Here is an 18096-nt window from a genome sequence, read left to right on the forward strand (position 1 = left end):
GTCGGGGACGGAGGGCAGCGGCAAGGCTTCCCGTTCATGGCAGTAGAGGGAGAGGAGCTGCACGCGGCAAATCTGACAGCTCAAGAAGCAATCTGAAGAGTAGCAGGGCACAAGTGACCCCCCTTGGAGGAATTAGACTCTGACACACACCCACAACAACAAGTAAGTGTTTTATCTGTTGAACAGGGCAAGGGGGGCCGGTCTAAGAGAAGCTCTTTAGGGAAAAAGAGGGGATTAGCCGCTAAACTACCACCACGATACACGCTAATGAGTTCAGGACACAACTTATTCTCTGGGTCACCAGAGGTCGCAGAAACAGACGATTCTAGAGTTTTAACTTGTAAAGCCCTTCCTGCAAATCTTTCCCCCAATTGCAAGACTCAAACAAATTTTGGAAAATGTAATCTTAAACTTAAGGCAAAAAAGAAGTCAACTCAGGATCAGAGGAAAAATACAATAAACCCTACCCCCTCATTAAGGGATTATTTTAAGGTACTGCCAAATACATTGATACTTAAACCGCTAGAGAGTATGTCTAAAGAAAGCAGTGCCGGTAATTTGGTAGAGTCTACTGAGCGGATTCAATATTCTGAGGGCATATTAACTCCTAATAAGTTTCAGCTATTGGCAGACCTCTCAGTAGCAAATAAAGTAGGGGGGTTTGGGATACAAGACACAGCCAATAATTCGTCAAATAACTTGTCAAATCTGGAAAAAGATCGGACCTCTCTAACTGATTTTCAAGATAGGGGAAAGGAGAAGGATTGATATGAAACAACAGGGGAAAAAGTGAGGGGCTCAAGCACTCAGCGGTCAACCTTAGATCTCCTACAGGCCCTAACGGAGGAGATGAGGAATAGATTCAGGTCTCAGAAAAAAACCAAGCTGAAATCAAACTTTTTTGGAGAAAAATGGAAGAGAAGCTGGATTCTTTAACAGTCAGAGCGGCAGCATTGGAGACGACGGTGGCCGAGATAACAACAAAAGTGGATGAAAATATAAAATATCTTAAAAAAAATAAAAGAACAAGAAGCCAGCCTACAGGATAAGCTGGAATCTATAGAGAATGTCCAACGAAGGAAGAATCTTCGCTTACTCAAAGTACCTGAGGGGGTCGAAGGTGATAATATAAAATAATTTGTAGTAAAATTGATTAAGCAAACAACTAATATTGAATGTTCAGAACAAGTCCTTTTGGCAGACATTCAAAGGGTGCATAGAGATCCTTTTAGATTGAGACCGAATAAGACCAGACCTAGAAAGATTCTAATTTCACTTTCCAAATCCGCTCTGATGTCTCATCCATAACCGCATCTAAACAGTGGGAGCTAGGAAAGCTTCTAGAACCCCTCAGACAGTCAGGCGCAACGGCCCAACTAAAATTCCCAGCAACACTAAAAGTGATGTTTAAAAATAAAATGCATACTTTCAGACGGGTGGAGGAGGCAGAAACATTTTTTCACCATATCACAGCTCAAGAATAATGAACTGATGGTTTGAGAGAAGGAACGCAACTTTATCAACAACCTTAGTAGTTCACTTTTAATCATCATTCGGTATGAGTTACTTAAGAAACTAATAACCGTCCGGACTAAAGGAAGGACAGCCTCAAAGGCCAGGGTAGGGCCATATGAGAAATAGTGGGTGTTCTCCAGGGGAGCACTAGGGTGGGAGGAGGGAGGAGATGGGGATTGCACTAGGTGGGAAGCATGGGGGAAAAAAAGAAAAAAAATGTGTCCAACTCGCCATATAAAGTCTCATAAAATTGCACCATTTATCTTAGTCAGTGATGACACAGGCCTCAGGTGATCATACATATTTGAGGGTCTTGACATGGAACCTAAATGGGTTGAGGGTTAAACATAGGATGGAAAGGATATTTGAGTATTTAAAAGATGTCCCGGAACAAATTCTAATCCTTCAAGAAACACATTTAGCTGAAAAAGAGATGAGGAGTCTGTGCAAAACTAAGAATTGGATTAAAGAGGTTATCTGCACTACACAACAAATAACAACTAAAGGGGGAGACGCAGCGCCAGCACTTGGGGGCTCAGCGAAAGTACCGTGGCTGAAACTACATGCCCCAGGAGCCTGAGGGGCAGCACCGGCAGCGGAGGTCCCGCCCTCTGAAACCGGGGAACGTATTTCTACAACTCGCGCCTCCCGCTTCACGGGAGACGCAGCGCCAGCACTTGGGGGCTCAGCGAAAGTACCATGGCTGAAACTACATGCCCCAGGAGCCTGAGGGGCAGCACCGGCAGCGGAGGTCCCGCCCTCTGATACCGGGGAACGTATTTCTACACCTCGCGCCTCCCGCTTCGCGGGAGACGCAGCGCCAGCACTTGGGGGCTCAGCGAAAGTACCGTGGCTGAAACTATATGCCCCAGGAGCCTGAGGGGCAGCACCGGCAGCGGAGGTCCCGCCCTCTGATACGGGGGAACGTATTTCTACACCTCGCGCCTCCCGCTTCGCGAGAGATGCAGCGCCAGCACTTGGGGGCTCAGCGAAAGTACCGTGGCTGAAACTACATGCACCAGGAGCCTGAGGGGCAGCACCGGCAGCGGAGGTCCCGCCCTCTGATACCGGGGAACGTATTTCTACACCTCGCGCCTCCCGCTTCGCGGGAGACGCAGCGCCAGCACTTGGGGGCTCAGCGAAAGTACCGTGGCTGAAACTACATGCCCCAGGAGCCTGAGGGGCAGCACCGGCAGCGGAGGTCCCGCCCTCTGATACCGGGGAACGTATTTCTACAACTCGCGCCTCCCGCTTCGCGCGGACGAGCGCCGGGCTAAGCCTGGGCAAAGGGCGGGCCGTCTACGGCCATCAGAGGCCGGAGGAGGTCGGGCCGGGCCACCCCCCCAACTTTCTGCTATGGGTAAGCGCAAACAAGCTGTGACTGTGGAGGGGGATGGGAACAAAGCGAAGGTTGCTAGAAAATCGGACTGCATTATTTCCTATCTGTCAACTGCTGTTGGGGCTTTAACTAAAGAAATTGCTAATGCTGAACAGGAACTTGGCTTGGTACCCCCTACATTGCCCTGTGAACCTACGGATTGTGTGGTAGTACCTAGTATACCTCTGGAACCGGTGGTGGTTGTGTCAAATCCCGCCATAGTTAGTTATCTTGTCAATTTAACTCAGGTTGTGGATGTTCAACAGGGGCATTTGGCCCAGGGTAATGCAGGAACTGTAACGCCTAGTAAGAAAAAGAACGTGAAATGCCCTAAAACCCCCAAAGCTCCGCAATCTACCGAGGAGTCATTAGGGATTCTCACGGCAGACTTACTAGAAGACATAATCACCTCACGTTTAGAACCATTATTGGTGGGCATCGCTAAAGACATTGTTGAGACTTTAAATACCTGTGTTGCTGACCTGCTTAACAAATGCTCTAAAATTGTAGCCTCCATTAAAGAGTTTAGTTTACAACAAGGGGGGATTAGTCAGGTCATGCACAGCCCACATAGGCCAGAAGGGGGAACGGGAGTATCTTCTGGGCCAATGATTCAATCACATTCACAGGGGATTCGCAGTACCCCAGGTAGGGCACGGAGTATGGGCCCACCCCCTTCTACTGTACAGCCGTTATTAGGCAAACACACTTTTGTAAATATGCCGCATGTGGTTAGTCATGAGGTACTTTAGAAAACCAAGTAAGCGATAGGGTCTGAGGGAACACACAACCAACCCGGACTGAGTCCCCCTACTAACAATATAAATACATAGAAGTCCAGGGGTATGAAAAACCAAACAGCAAGAAAAACAAAACCATCATATATGCAGTGAACCTTACAAAACCTGAATGAAGATAAACCTAGAACCTAGTATTGAAGTCCTCATATAGAGGACATAATCCCATCACCCACCGTGGTGGCATGCTTCATCATATGGGATCTCCTCTTAACCAAACCTGGTTTGGCTAAGGAGCTACTACTCCCAGGATGTATCTAAGGGAGGAGCTCGCGGATGTTTTGAACTACGCTAATGAAATGAGATCTCCTAAAGATCGAGGAGGCTAGCCTAAGTTGGGTGAAGCCCTAAAGTGCAGTGTGAAACTAAGTGATATAAAACTGACTACAGGAACATAAAAAGTTTTAATTGAGGATGTCCCTGTGCCAATCTTAAAAACAGAGTAGTGGCGCGGTCTGATCAAATTAACGAGCGAGCTTTACAAAAAAACAGAAAAAGGTCTACATGTTTCAGCCATAACAGATCACGAAATTATGATCAAGGCTTTCTTTAGGACCAAATTATCAAAACTACTGCAACTGTAAGCTAGTGCATGAGTGAGCACTGGCGTGAATTGGTGTCTAAAAATAGACAAGTGAAACGATACAACCAACCTTGTACCACAGGATCAATTACAAAAATTTGAAATCCTACCGGTCAAGATGGTAAGTGCCTGTATCAATTTGACAAAACAGAAAACATAAAGAAACAATTAGTAACTAGGAAATGTACTTCATACAGGTTTATAGTCAATACATATCAAAAATGTCAAATAACCACATATAGGTCTTACCCGTAATTAAATCGGGGCTAAGCCTGCCGCTCCTGGTAGCAACTCAGGGCGTGAGGCAACGCTCTGTGAAAGAAACAATTAAAAACAGGGTCTAGTATAATGAAAAATGTATGCACCAGAGGTGTAACAGGCAGCGAAGCCTGTCGCCCTCTCAACTGATTCACGTAAAGACACTCAACATGAAAGGAATAGAATGTATATATAGAGGGACCATTGGATAACTCAACCATAGTGCCAACGTGAACCCTTACTAAATGCCATAAGCGGGTACCCTTTAGATATCAAATTAGGATAATTCGTGCTGGTGCCCGAAAATGCGGGGCTCTCGTTCACATAAATATTATTGAACTGCCAACCTTGAAACCAAAAAAAGGCGATAGTAAGAAAACAACCCTGAGCCCAAAGTGTCAGCGTATTATTCTCTTGCATGGTAAGAACACATAACCTTCATAGATACATCCAGAGCAGTTCGTACTTGACTCATATTCAGAAGTGCGTAACTAACGTATCAAAACAGCCTCAAGGACTGTCTACACTGATAGCGAATCGGGCGGTAGTAGGAAAAGAAAACACCATGGATTCGAGACCAGTCCCGCAGCCAGATACACGCTGCCGATAGTGCAGCAACAATACCAAACGTCAGTAATTGGAGCAAATCTCCAAAGATCGTAAAGGGAGATTAAGAACAACCCACCCACCGCAATTAGAAAATAGAGGCAGTGGCTGGAAAAAGCAGTGATTAGAACAAAACGGCAAAAGTCAGGAGGTGCATATACACGGAGTATCTCACCTCTCCGTCGCTGCCCTGAACCTCCTTCCTGGATGCTGGCGGCGGCAACCAGTAGTCGGCCGGCAGCAGGGTAAAATAGCACCAAAAGCGCCTAATCGCGCAGCGTACCGTAATGACGTAGCGCGTATGTGGCAAAGTACAAGGCCCCTATTGATGACGTAAAAGAGAGCCCGGGAAGTCTGGGAAATGTAGTTAACCCGTCTGTAACCCTCCGGCCAGTTCATAGAAAGCCCGAAAACAATCAGGAGAACAACACTGAGTTTTCAAGGGCAAAGAACTCCTACAATCATGCCGATATCGTGTAAGGGAACCCACGAATTAGTATTGGTCCCGATATGGGCATACATGGCTGATAAAACCAAAAACCCCCCTAACCAAATCACTAGTATAAAGGGGAGCATCTGATGGTATTATGCATGATGTCAAACATGAAAACATATAACAGCAGACTGTGCACAATATCCACGGGGCTGCCTAATGTAATCACTGCCACTTAACTACAAGCTACTTGAGAGCTAATGAAAGATCACAATGTACAGATGAAGTCATAGTACATCTCGTCAATGCAACCAACTAACGGTAAACCACTACAAATAGGACCATGGTATGGAGTCATTCAGACCAACACGGTCACTTTGTAACTTAAACACCCAACGTTGTTCTTTATTGAAAAGAAATTTAGATACATCAGTAACGTGCGCAGGAATAAAGGGTTGTTCAAGTACCGTCCAGGACATCTGATTAGGACTGTGATTACAATCCAAAAAATGGTTAGTCAGTCTCGTTGATGCCTTCTTGCATTGAATGGTGCTCTTATGTAAGGTACACGACCCTCTCACTATTGCAATTAGTGTGACACAGTTGTTTCCACGGTTTAACAAGACCAATGTTAATCTCAGTAGTATGTGCTGTCTGCGCACAAACCACACAACCACCACAGGGATAATGTCCCCTAACCGGTGGAAGATTCCATAAAGGATTGGCAACAACTGGTGGTACGCTCCGAGGTCTGGTATGGACCATGGCATCACGCAAATTGTTACTAGGCCTGGGCGAAGCACTACGCTACGCTCGCGTAGTTTGCGAAGTTCGCGCTACTTCGCACTACGCGAACTGCACGTAGCACAGTGCGAACACGCGTAGCGTAGTGTTGCGTAGTGCTGCGGTCATTTTTTGCTTGCTCGCGACCGCGAGCAAGCAAAATGACATCCTGGCGAGACTTTTTCCTTGTTCGCGATCGCGAGCATGGAAAATAAACCTCCCGGCGAGATTCCCAACGCGAGAAGGTAAGGTTTCTCATTGCGAGGGGTCGCGTATGCTCGCGACCGCTCGCGATGAGAAACTACCAGTTCGCGTTGAGAAAGCTGCAGCTCGAGTAAAAATCTACTCGAGCAGTAGAAAACTACAGCTTGCACTGTGCAAGATGCCATTTTCAATGATTGCACAGTGCCGGTTGCTTGTCCGCACTGTGCAATCATTGAAAACAACATCTTGCACAGTGCGAACATGTTACTTCGCAGTTCGCGAAGTGCTACGCGTAGCTCGCGTAGTGCGAACTTCACTTTGCGTAGCTTCGCGAAGTGCTACTTCGCGAACTACGCCCACCCTTAATTGTTACCCCTTTTGTACGAAAACAGAGGGAAAGTCAGTTTTACTTGGCCAGTATTCAGAATTCGTCAATGTTTCTGCACGATCTTCTGAATTCGATTGGAGGATGTACTGAAGGTGTTCACAAAAGTCAATCTCTCATGTGGTGCTTTGGGAACAGCGACTTCCAAAAGAGCATCCCGAATGTTATTGGCTGCTCGTTTAAAAGACTGTTTAATTAGCTTAGATGGATAGTTTCTGAGTTTGAGATTCTGTGAGAGGACATTGGCATGTTTGGTGAAAGCTTCGGTAGTAGAACAGTTCCTTCTCAACCGAAGAAACTGGCCAAATGGCAGACCTGTCCTTAGTCCCTTCGGATGGAAACTATCAAATTTCAACAGAGAATTTCTTGCCATGGATTTTGTGTACAGTTCACTGCCAAGGCCTCACTCTGTAGGAAAAATCCACAGGTCCAAAAAAGCCAATCCCAGTTTGCTAAATTCAACAGTAATGTTGAGGAAGACGTTTTGGTCATTGAGCCACTAATGAAAAGCCATGAGAGAGACATCGTCTCCTCTCCATATGACCAAAACGTCATCGATGTAACGTTTCCATACTTTGATGGAATCAAGAAAAGGATTAGTTGGCATGAACACATGATTCTGCTCGAAGAGATGGACATAGAGATTGGCCAGGCTGGGGGCAAAAACGCTGCCCATTGAAGTACCGGAGATCTGAAGGAAAAACCGGTCTTCAAACTGAATTTTTTTTCCCGTCATAACCAGCCTGGCACACTCCATTATGAAAGGAACAGGTGAACTAAGTGGTTCAACGATGTTATCCAAAAGCGATCTAATCGCTTCAAGTGTGTCATCTTGTGGGATACAAGTATACAACGATTCCACATCGAAACTGACTAAATAGTCAGTCTCAATGTTGAAATCGATACCAGGTAGCATGTTCAAGACGTCCTTGGTATCTTGAAGGAACGTGGGCATCGTTTTAACCAAAGGTCTCACCCAACTTAGGCTAGCCTCATCGATATTTAGGAGATCGCATTTCATTAGCGTAGTTCAAAACATCCGCGAGCTCCTCCCTTAGATACATCCTGGGAGTAGTAGCTCCTTAGCCAAACCAGGTTTGGTTAAGAGGAGATCCCATATGATGAAGCATGCCACCACGGGGGGTGATGGGATTATGTCCTCTTTATGAGGACTTCAATACTAGGTTCTAGGTTTATCTTCATTCAGGTTTTGTAAGGTTCACTGCATATATGATGGTTTTGTTTTTCTTGCTGTTTGTTTTTTCATACCCCTGGACTTCTATGTATTTATATAGTCATGAGGTACCCCAGCCCCCGGACCGAAGCGTGTGGCAGGCAAGGGGTAGTTTGGTTACCCTTGACCTTCCCCCAGAAGCGGCCCCTTTGGTGGCAGTTTTTGTAGGGGTCCCACCGCTCCGTGAGGGAGTGCAGGAATCTACTTTTGACCTGCTGAGGGCGACCAGATCTTGGTGTACAGCCTCCAGCTGTGGAGGACTGGACATTGCCCCCAATATCATCATGGCGAGAAAGGTGGGCTGGGTTGGGCGGCGGCCGAAGCAGCTTGTGGGGGATTGGGTTATAGTCAACTTTAATAGCCCGGACATTGCAGACAGACTGTTCTGGGATGGGGCCGAGGTTGGGCAAAGGGGAATTAGACCAGTCCCCTTAGGGTTCTTCTACCCACCCACAACAAAACTGTCAGGTGGCATTCACAGTCACTTGGATGAAGTTCGTATTGTTAAAAACTCCCTCCCTCCACCCCCTAGGTCACAATCTTCTTATAGACATCCTTCCAGGGCGGGGTGTCATAGTCCGGGGGAGACGTCAAGGCTTAGAGATTGTCTGGTACCCAATAATGTTTCTTTGCCCCATTCCACCAATTTGATTTTGAATAACTACTATTCCCCACTGTCAAATTTGGCGGTAAATGATTGACTGATAACCTCAGCGCACCCTTCTGTTCCCTGTCAGGGAATCCCTGTTATCAGGGGTAGTTGTAAATTAATTAGCTGGAATGTTGCTGGGATCAGATCCAAGAGAGCGGATGTATCTTGGCTTCACCTCATAGGTAGACATGATATTATTGCCATGCAGGAAACCTGGGACTCTTCAAGTAACTTCTATCTGGATGGCTATTCTAGCTATGTGGTACCGGCAGTTGTGGGTGGGGCGGGTCGAGCGAAAGGGGGCCTAATACTTCTTTATGCACTTTATTTGAAGGGTACATTTACTTGCCTGGCCTCTGGTTCGAATAATTTTCTCTGTGTCGAATGGTCCGTCTCCCATTCCCTGAAAATGTTATTGATTAATTTTTATAATTCCAGGGACTGTGTGGACCTTAATCAACACATGGTCGCTTTACAGTGTTTTATTTTAGAGTACAGTCAGAAACAAAACACTGGTTTCGAGATCGTCCTTATGGGCGATTTTAATGTTCATCCCTGTGAGGGCGAGTGCCATGCGAGGGCCTATGAAGCTTATGAGGGACCATTTGGCGCTGTAGCCTCGCATTTTGAGCACACTAAACAGGGGGAGGCCCTAGAGGAACTCCTTGCCACCATCAATATTTTCGAGTCTAATACTATAGAGGTTGGGGGCAGGGCTACCACGTACAAAGGTACTACCTCAGGGTCAGTGATAGATTACATTTTTATGTCCTCTGGCGTTTTAGCAAGGGCAAGAGCTTATAATGTTGTCCCGTCTGCCCTTAGTGATCATAACCCGGTTTATTTGGAGCTGGCTATGGCTGAAAGTTTGGGCGACTCGCGCCATGTCTGCCAAAGTGACCTTCCCCTGATCACGAAAGATAAGGGTCGTAGGGTCAAATGGGCTAAGGTGGTGCCAGTAACTTTTATGGAGGAGCTCTGTGCTAAAGTTAATGGGCACTTGCCCACTTGCCTTAATGATAACTCACCTGCGGTGGAGGTAGTTGTAGTAATCAAGCCAGGATCCAGAAAGTAGTTTCATGTAGATTTATTGAGGTTGGTTACAAGATCAGAAATACAGCCAGTTGTAAGCCAGAGTTTAGCCCCACCAGGAGCAGCCTTCCAGGTGCTCAGCCCTTCTCCAACTGTCCATTCCCACTCCCAACATTCCATCCAGCATCACACTGTCAGCATTCCACTGGCACATCTTAACCATACCAGACCAGGATACTACATATCCTCCTTTGTTCCAACAAAAACAAAAAGGAACGCCAAAATCTAGGATGACAAGAGAGAAAGAGAACAGAAGCTAGACACAAAAACAAGAAGACCGGAAAGCACGAGAAAATAGAGGAGAGAGAGAATAACACAAACCAAACCCATCTTCCCTTCCAAGGATAGCAACCTAACAAAAACACCAGAGAGAGATAAGGATAAGATAAAATGAAAGGACGTAAAACACCCATCTTCCCTTCCAAAGAATAAAAGAAGAAAACATCCATTCCAAAGAATAAAAGAAGGAAACATCCATTAATGACTGTCCTCTGCATAACCACTGGCCAGGTAGAAATACAAGAAAACAGCTCACATCAGGAGAAAACAAGACGAGAGAGAAAAAGCGGAAACCGAATGCTCACTCTTCCCTGACGACAGCAAGAAAAAGAAATTACAATAAATAGAATACAACTGGGCTACAGCGTGCAAAACAAAACTAAGACAATTGAAACGCCCAGAGTAACATAACCCATGCACCATGGCAACTTAAAGCGCACACCCACGTAGGGTAAAGACATTAGCTTATGCATGGGCAACCTCGAGTGGAGGTATAGATATGTGCACTTTTGGAAAAAAAAACACATGTCCAACCTTAGACAACTAAGAAAGGTAAAGTGTGCACTGCCGCGGAGGCAATTGACAAATAATTTGACGTCCACCTACGGACGCACCTCGACTGGAGGTAACAATTGATATGCACCGAGTGACGGGGAAAAGCCCCACAACACACCTCCGGAGAGGTCAATAGATTGTGCATAGAAAACACGGGACACACGTCCACGCGACGCACCTCTACTAGAGGTCAACTAATATGCACATGAACTAGGGACATAACCCTAACACACCTCGCGGAGAGGTCCTTAGATCAGCATGTGCGAGTGGGACAGTAGTCCAAATATAATCATGAACCCTATAAAAAAACTTAGGAAATTGCACCTCTACTGGGGGACAATGTGTATGCACACAATAAACCAATAGACACACCTTACGGAGAGGACAGCGAACATTGTGCATAATAAGAAATAGGGTTAAAACATTGCAATCCGTAAATAAAACTAAACATTTTAACAGAAATGCATTTAGACTAATGTTGTTTAAAAAAAATAGTGAAAAACCATACCAAAATAAGTTTTCACCATTTTTTTTAAACAAACGTACACCGCTCCAAAAGAATGAATTTCACCTCCAATTCAAACAGATCCTTGTTGTCAAATGAAAGTCACCTGTGCTCGTAACCTTCGTGTTGCAGTTTAGTGAAAATCCATGGGCAGAAACAAAACAAAGACAGCGTAAAAATGATGCTCCCACGAAGGCTCCGCTGACATTGTGATTGAAATAACTTTATTTAAAACGTGGTTGGCAAACGTGGTTGGCAAAACGTGGTTGGCAAAATGACACTCCGTGCAGGAGGAAATCTTGTAGACAATCTCAAATTCCAAGATGGCGGCACGTTTTTTCACGTTGTACCGGGTGGCTCCCGGCATCAGCGTGCACCAAGCCGACACACTGAATAATGAAGATTCCGTGATGGAGGTGACGTGGGGACTCAGAATAAACAGCGCGCGACAAGAAAAGTGGACAGGTAAGCGCATGCTTTGCATGGCTCATGGCTCGTGCGCGCCCGCTTTGACCCACAACAATGACGGTTGAACTGCCACATGTCAAGGGTGCAACTGGGGGCCCAGAACAAACAAAAACAAACTTGCCCCTAAAGTCACAAACAGCCAAATGGCCGAGAACACAAAAATCAAACCCCAACGTTATCCCTCCGCCGCGAAACAGGTCGAAAACCCCCAAAGCAATCCTCAAAACATGCCACAAACTGCTAAAAAGCGTCAACAAAGCAATTGAACACTTGTATAACACAGCACATAAAAATTTAGGGACACTTCTAGGCTTACAGAGACTCCAGCGCTCACGAGGGGTGCCGGTTTTCACTTAAGGCCATTCACTGTTGTCTGCCATTCGCTGCTGCCAAATCAGAAAACATGCCACAGGTTCAAATGGAGATTACGCAGATGCAGCGCTAACAAAATGTCACACTTTACCAAAATGAACTCCACATTGACAGTCTTAAGTCACAGCGCTCTTTGCTCTGGAGATTGAAAAGCACTGATAGCCTTAGATTGCACAAAAAAAACGTTGTGGATGTATTTCAGATAGTTGAAAATGTAAATGAAGGAACAAGACGTAGTAAAATGTCAGGCTTACCCTCTCCTGAGGGCACAGCACAGGAACAAGTTATAGAGACACAAGCTTACCCTCTCCTGAGGGCACAGCACAGGAACAAAGGCGTTGGGCTTACCCTCTCCTGAGGGCACAGCAGAGAGTCAGGCTTACCCTCTGAAAGCACAGCACAGGAAAAACAGGCTTACCCTCTCTTGAGGGCACAGCAGAGGCTTACCCTCTCTTGAGGGCACAGCAGAGGCTTACCCTCTCTTGAGGGCACAGCGCTTGAGCAGCAACCGAACAGACACTGTAGGGACAGCAAACAGAGACTTGAGCTGCTGATAAGACAGGAGCTGGCACTGTAGCATTGAGGGCGACCGTTGTAGAGGTCACTGGTGGGGCTATGGTGTGCCAGTTAGTTGAATAATCGCAGCTGTAGTTGCTTGAGTTGCTTTAGCTTGATAGTAGGTACTCCAGACTTGAAGTAGACTTGGTAGCACACGCAGGTTCTTTAGTTCAAATCGTCGCCATAAAATTGTAGTAATCAAGCCAGGATCCAGAAAGTAGTTTCATGTAGATTTATTGAGGTTGGTTACAAGATCAGAAATACAGCCAGTTGTAAGCCAGAGTTTAGCCCCACCAGGAGCAGCCTTCCAGGTGCTCAGCCCTTCTCCAACTGTCCATTCCCACTCCCAACATTCCATCCAGCATCACACTGTCAGCATTCCACTGGCACATCTTAACCATACCAGACCAGGATACTACAGTAGTTAGTGCCTTTGAGGCAATCTGTGCCCAGATCTCCAGGGACCTGACTTCCACCAATAACCGCAGAAGCAGTAATCCTTCTAGATGGTTTGACGGAAGTTGTTCTAGGGCTCACAGGATTTTGCACAAGGCGCAAAATAGCTGCCCTAGGGATAAGGGGGCAATTGTAGCAGCCAGAGGGGCCTATAAAGAGGCTATTGCCAAACGGAAAAAGGCAATTAAATTAGAGGCTTGGGACAATCTTTTATCTATCGATGTCCTACGGGACAGCGGTAAGTTCTGGGCAACAATTAATCACCCTTTCTTCTCGGGTATCGAGGGCACTGATTTGGATTGTGTAATCCCGGATGAGCAATGGTTTGACTATTTTAGTAACATGTACGGGGCGGGTGGCCCAAGTCCTCCAAGTAGCAGTACTTGCTTAGAACCTCATTTGTTGCCCTGTTTATTTTTTGACCTTTTGGATGTGGAGAAAGCCATAAAGGATTCTGCAAGTAACAAGGTGCCGGGCCCTGACGGTGTGCCGGCAGACCTTTATGGCTCCTCCCCTAACGTATGGGCAAGGATTTTAACAAACGTTTTTAATGCAGTTTCTGGTCATAGGTTCCCGGATTCGTGGGCTACGGCGGTAATTATCCCAATTTTTAAAAAGGGCCAACGGGGAGACCCTTCCTGCTATAGATCCATCTCCCTGTTAGACTCTGCAGTGAAGATCTTGGGCAGGGTCTTACTCCTCAAACTCAGGGATGTTTTAGACAGTCGGGGTATTCTGTCTAATTTACAATATGGGTTTAGAGCGAATAGGGGGACCTTGGATCAATGTCTAAATCTTCAGCTTTTAATCAGTAAATACACAGTGGCAAAGGATGGGTCCCTTTTTATGGATTCTATGGACCTGTCCTCCGCTTTTGATTTAGTCAATCGGTCAAAGCTATGGTCTATTATGTTGGATTTGGGTATTGACCCTCCCCTGGTAGGTTTCTTAGCAGCACTGCTTCAGTGAGGGTCACTCAGGATGGGAAACGCACTAAGCACTTTAGTTCAGAGAGAGGGGTGAGGCAGGGGTGTATCCTCGCCCCACTCCTCTTTACTATTTATATTAATGGTCTGGAAAGGTCTCTGGGGATCCCGAGGGATCTAGTTATACCGGTTCTCCTATACGCTGACGACGCTGTTTTGTTGGCACGCACTGGTGTGGGGCTTCAGAGACTGTTGGATGCCTTTGGCGCCTTTATGGCTGCTTTAGACCTTAAGGTGAACATAAAGAAATCTCATTTTAGGGTGGTGGGGAAACTGGGCAAAAAACTTAAATCTCGATCCTTTTTTTGTAATGGGGAGGAGATTACGAGAGTTAAGGTTTTCTGCTACCTGGGTGTTCTCTTTGATGAGAGAGGTACTTGGGACCCGCAAATAAAGCTCAAAAGCAATTCTGTAGCCAGGTCCACCTCTGCGCTTTTGAGCTTTGCTAAAAGACTGGGGGCAAGACCAATGGAGGCCCTACTAAAAGTTTATATCTCAAAATGTTTGGCTATCGCCACTTATGGCGCGGCACTGTGGGGCTATGTTGCGCAGGACATGATCCAAGTGGTTGAAAATAGATTTTTGAGACACTTGCTCTCAGTCCCGCAATCGACCCCTGTCTTTTCTATTCATGCGGAGGTGGGCTTGGGCTATGTTTCGGATAAGCTGAAGATGGCCCCTTTGTTGTGCTGGGTGAAAACCTGGCTAAATCAGGAAATCACTCTTAACCATCTGATTCTCAACGATATCCTAGCTATGGACCATGTTAAAAGAATACCCTAGCTGGAGTACGTCAGAGCGGCGTTCTCCCGTCTTGGGCGCCCAGAGCTCTTCTCATCCCCATCACACATTGTCACGGCTGATATAGGTTGGATCAAGCAGTCCTTTATTGATAGGGTTAAATTGGATCATGAAGAGAGGGAACTTTTAAAACCATGTGTCAGAGCGTATTTTATGCTTCTCTTATCTCCTTCGCTGGAACCTTATCTAAGTATTGTATCTAATCCACATCATAGATTTCTTTTGGTGAGATTCCGTTTTAATTTGATTCAGCACTCACTTGGTCTTTATCCATCTTGGGGTAAATCTGAATGTAGTAGGCCATGCCATTGTGATAATGTTTCTTTTCAAGACACATTGCATTTTATTATGTTTTGCAACTTATATTCTGCAAGACAGAAAAAATATCTGCTCCCAATTCTGAAGGAAGCCGATTTTGTACAAGTTAGACCTGCCCTGTTATTTCTTCAGCAGCTGAGTAGCACTCGTATTATATTTAGTGTGGTAAATTTTCTGGCAGAAGCTGTGCGCTGTAAATCAAAAATTCTCTTTAATCTGTATAATCCTTGAGTGACTTTTAATGTTTGTTTTAGGCATGGAATTTTTAACTTTGTGAATATGTTTTAACATTGTTGGTATACCTTATGTTTTTTGACTGTTTTTAATTACCGTATGAAATTTGTACTTTTATGATTTTAATTAATCGAATAAAGTGTTTTCTGTCAACTAAAGGGGTAGCTATAATTATAAAGAAACATCCTGCTATATCAGTGGAAGGGTTTAAAGTGGAATAGATGGGAAGATGGGCTGTAGCAAATGTAAGGTTTTACTCCCATAAATTCACGGTAGCAGGATATTACGGCCCTCATTTAGACGACCCAGCTCCATTAAGGGGTCTATGTGCTGAGCTACTGCCATTTCGAGATCCTTTGATATTGGCTGGCAATTTTAATCTAGTTCTGGATCCTGTGATAGACAGATCTCTGAGTAGTACAACGTTACAGAATTGCAAAATGAGATCTCTACTGAAAAATGTGATGAAACAGTTAGCCTGGATAGACATATGGAGAGAAAGAGAGGGCGGTAGAAGAGGATATACGTTTCACAACAAGAAGCAAGGCCACAGGTCTAGATTAGATTTTTTTTTGATCATTGCAATGTTGAGGGGTTGGGTGACAGAAACGAAACATCTTGCGGGCCATTTATCTGATCACGTGGCTGTAATATTAACGTTGAAACTCCCTAGTAAACCAACAAATAAAAGATGGACGCTAGATCGAGCCATCCTGTCTGAGGAAGAAATAATAGAAAGATTAGTAGTAGAAACCAAGATCTATTTCTCAACTAACTCAGACAGTGCACCTATAGAAATAGTATGGGATGCTTATAAAGCCTGCTTAAGAGGCTGGATAACATCTATCCAAATAGCTAGACAGGAGAAACATAAAGCACAGATAGAGGAAATAGAGGATAAAATTCAGGAGTTAGAGCATGATCTCATTGTTCAAGGAGACAGAACACAAGAGAACATCACTGATAGACTATTATCTCTCAGAATGGAGTTGTCAGGGATATTGGATGCGAGGCTGCATAAGAAATGGGATTCTAGTAAGATGGCGCACTTTGAATATGGGGAAGGATCTGGCAAGCTTCTTGCCTGGAAAACTAAACAAGAACTAGCAAGAAGCAATATTAAGGAAGTAGTATGTAATGCTACCGGTAAAGTGTGTTAGACTCCCGGAGATATCGAAGAAGCTTTCCGAAAATATTTCGAGAAAGTTTAGAAAGAAGAACTCATATCACAAGAAAATATAATCAAATCTTAGCTCCAGTGTTTCCCATCTAAAAGACTTAGTGATGAGGCCTTAAGCAACTTTAACAAATCTATATCCCAGTCTGAGATTAAGAATGCAATAGAATCAGGCAAGAAAGGTAAAGCGCTAGGGCCAGATGGGCTTCCGGCCGAACTATATAAATCCCTGGTTGAGGTTCTGATTCCAATATTGGATAAACTTTTTACTCATATTTTTTTTTTTCTTTTTTAAACCTTTATTTATGTCAACATGGAGCACAGCTATTCAGCCGACATCCCGGAGGTCCGGCAGCATAATAAGAACAGCACGTAAGAATGTTCATAGCTATTGAACAGGAGTAACAAAGGCTTTGTTTTAAATTAAACCTGAAATAAAAAACACAAGCAAGGCAGAGCATATAATAAACATGCGCTAGTTCTCAGTTGGGGCGAGGTCCCACTCCCATCAGCAAACCAGTACAACATGCTAAAGAAGTGAGGGGAAAGCAGAGGTATGGACTCCAAGTTATAAACATTATTACATCAAGTCGACATTCTTAACCCATTTTTTTTTATATGGTCTGGTACGCCCCTAGGGCTCCAGCCATATTTGTGCTTAACTTTTTTTTTTTTTTTTTTTTTTTTAAAAACCTTTATTTTCAAAAGTCAGGACACAGCTATTCAGCCGACAACCCGGAGGTTCGGCAGCATCGATATATAGAAACAGAGATGCGTCCCCAGTACCGTGAAAGGAGAAGTGCAAAGGTTCAATTTTAAGTAAACACAACAACACACAACAAACCCCAGCAAGGCAAGAACACTGAAAGCCCATGGTGAAGCCCCCCAGGGGAGGCCGGACCCCACTCATCTACCAGTTACAGTACAGTGTAAAGAGGAAGAAGGGGGACAGCAGAGGCCAAAAAAGTCCATAAACCATACTGAGCTGGAAAGAAGGTTAGGAGGAAAGCTGTTCCTCGGGAGGATCCAGATCCGGGGCAAGACATATTCCCCCCCTGTATTGATTCCACCGCCCCCAGATGGCGTGCCACTTCCGGGGGCGGCCTCTAGCGCAATAGACCGTCTTCTCCCTTAACATACTCCAGTCCATATTTTCTTTCCACGCGGTCAATGTGGGGGGCCCCGCGGAGCCCCACAATCGCGCGATATCTCTCTTAGCGACCATGTTACCCAGAGTCACCCATTGGGTCTGTGCCTCATCGTGGTCAGTGGGCCCCCAGACATTCAGGAGGCAACACCGCGCTTCCGGCTGCATAGCAATGCCCGTCACCTCCCCCATCACTGCATGGACTCTCCTCCAGAATTCCGTAATGACACCACATTCCCAAATGATATGCAGGAAAGTACCCACCATACCACATCCCCTCCTGCATAGGCCGTCCTCCGAGAATCCCATGTGAACCAGCC

General features: G+C 45.4%; 1 protein-coding gene across 3 annotated transcripts in view; it reads right to left on the reverse strand.

Moving 5' to 3' along the window:
* The window catches only part of LOC146834959 (sterol carrier protein 2-like), a 467321-nt gene that overhangs the window by 402647 nt on the left and 46578 nt on the right, over positions 1-18096 (reverse strand). Inside the window, exon 1 of one of the 3 annotated variants that reach the window (XM_085602603.1) lies at positions 4384-4402. The exons of the other annotated variants lie outside the window; for them this stretch is intronic. The gene's annotated coding sequence lies outside the window, so the exon portion shown is untranslated. Of the gene's footprint in view, positions 1-4383; positions 4403-18096 lie in introns of those variants that run through there. 3 annotated transcript variants of the gene reach the window in all.

Source organism: Triturus cristatus, chromosome 4_2 (genome assembly GCF_964204655.1).
Source record: "Triturus cristatus chromosome 4_2, aTriCri1.1, whole genome shotgun sequence".
NCBI classification, from domain to species: domain Eukaryota; kingdom Metazoa; phylum Chordata; class Amphibia; order Caudata; family Salamandridae; genus Triturus; species Triturus cristatus.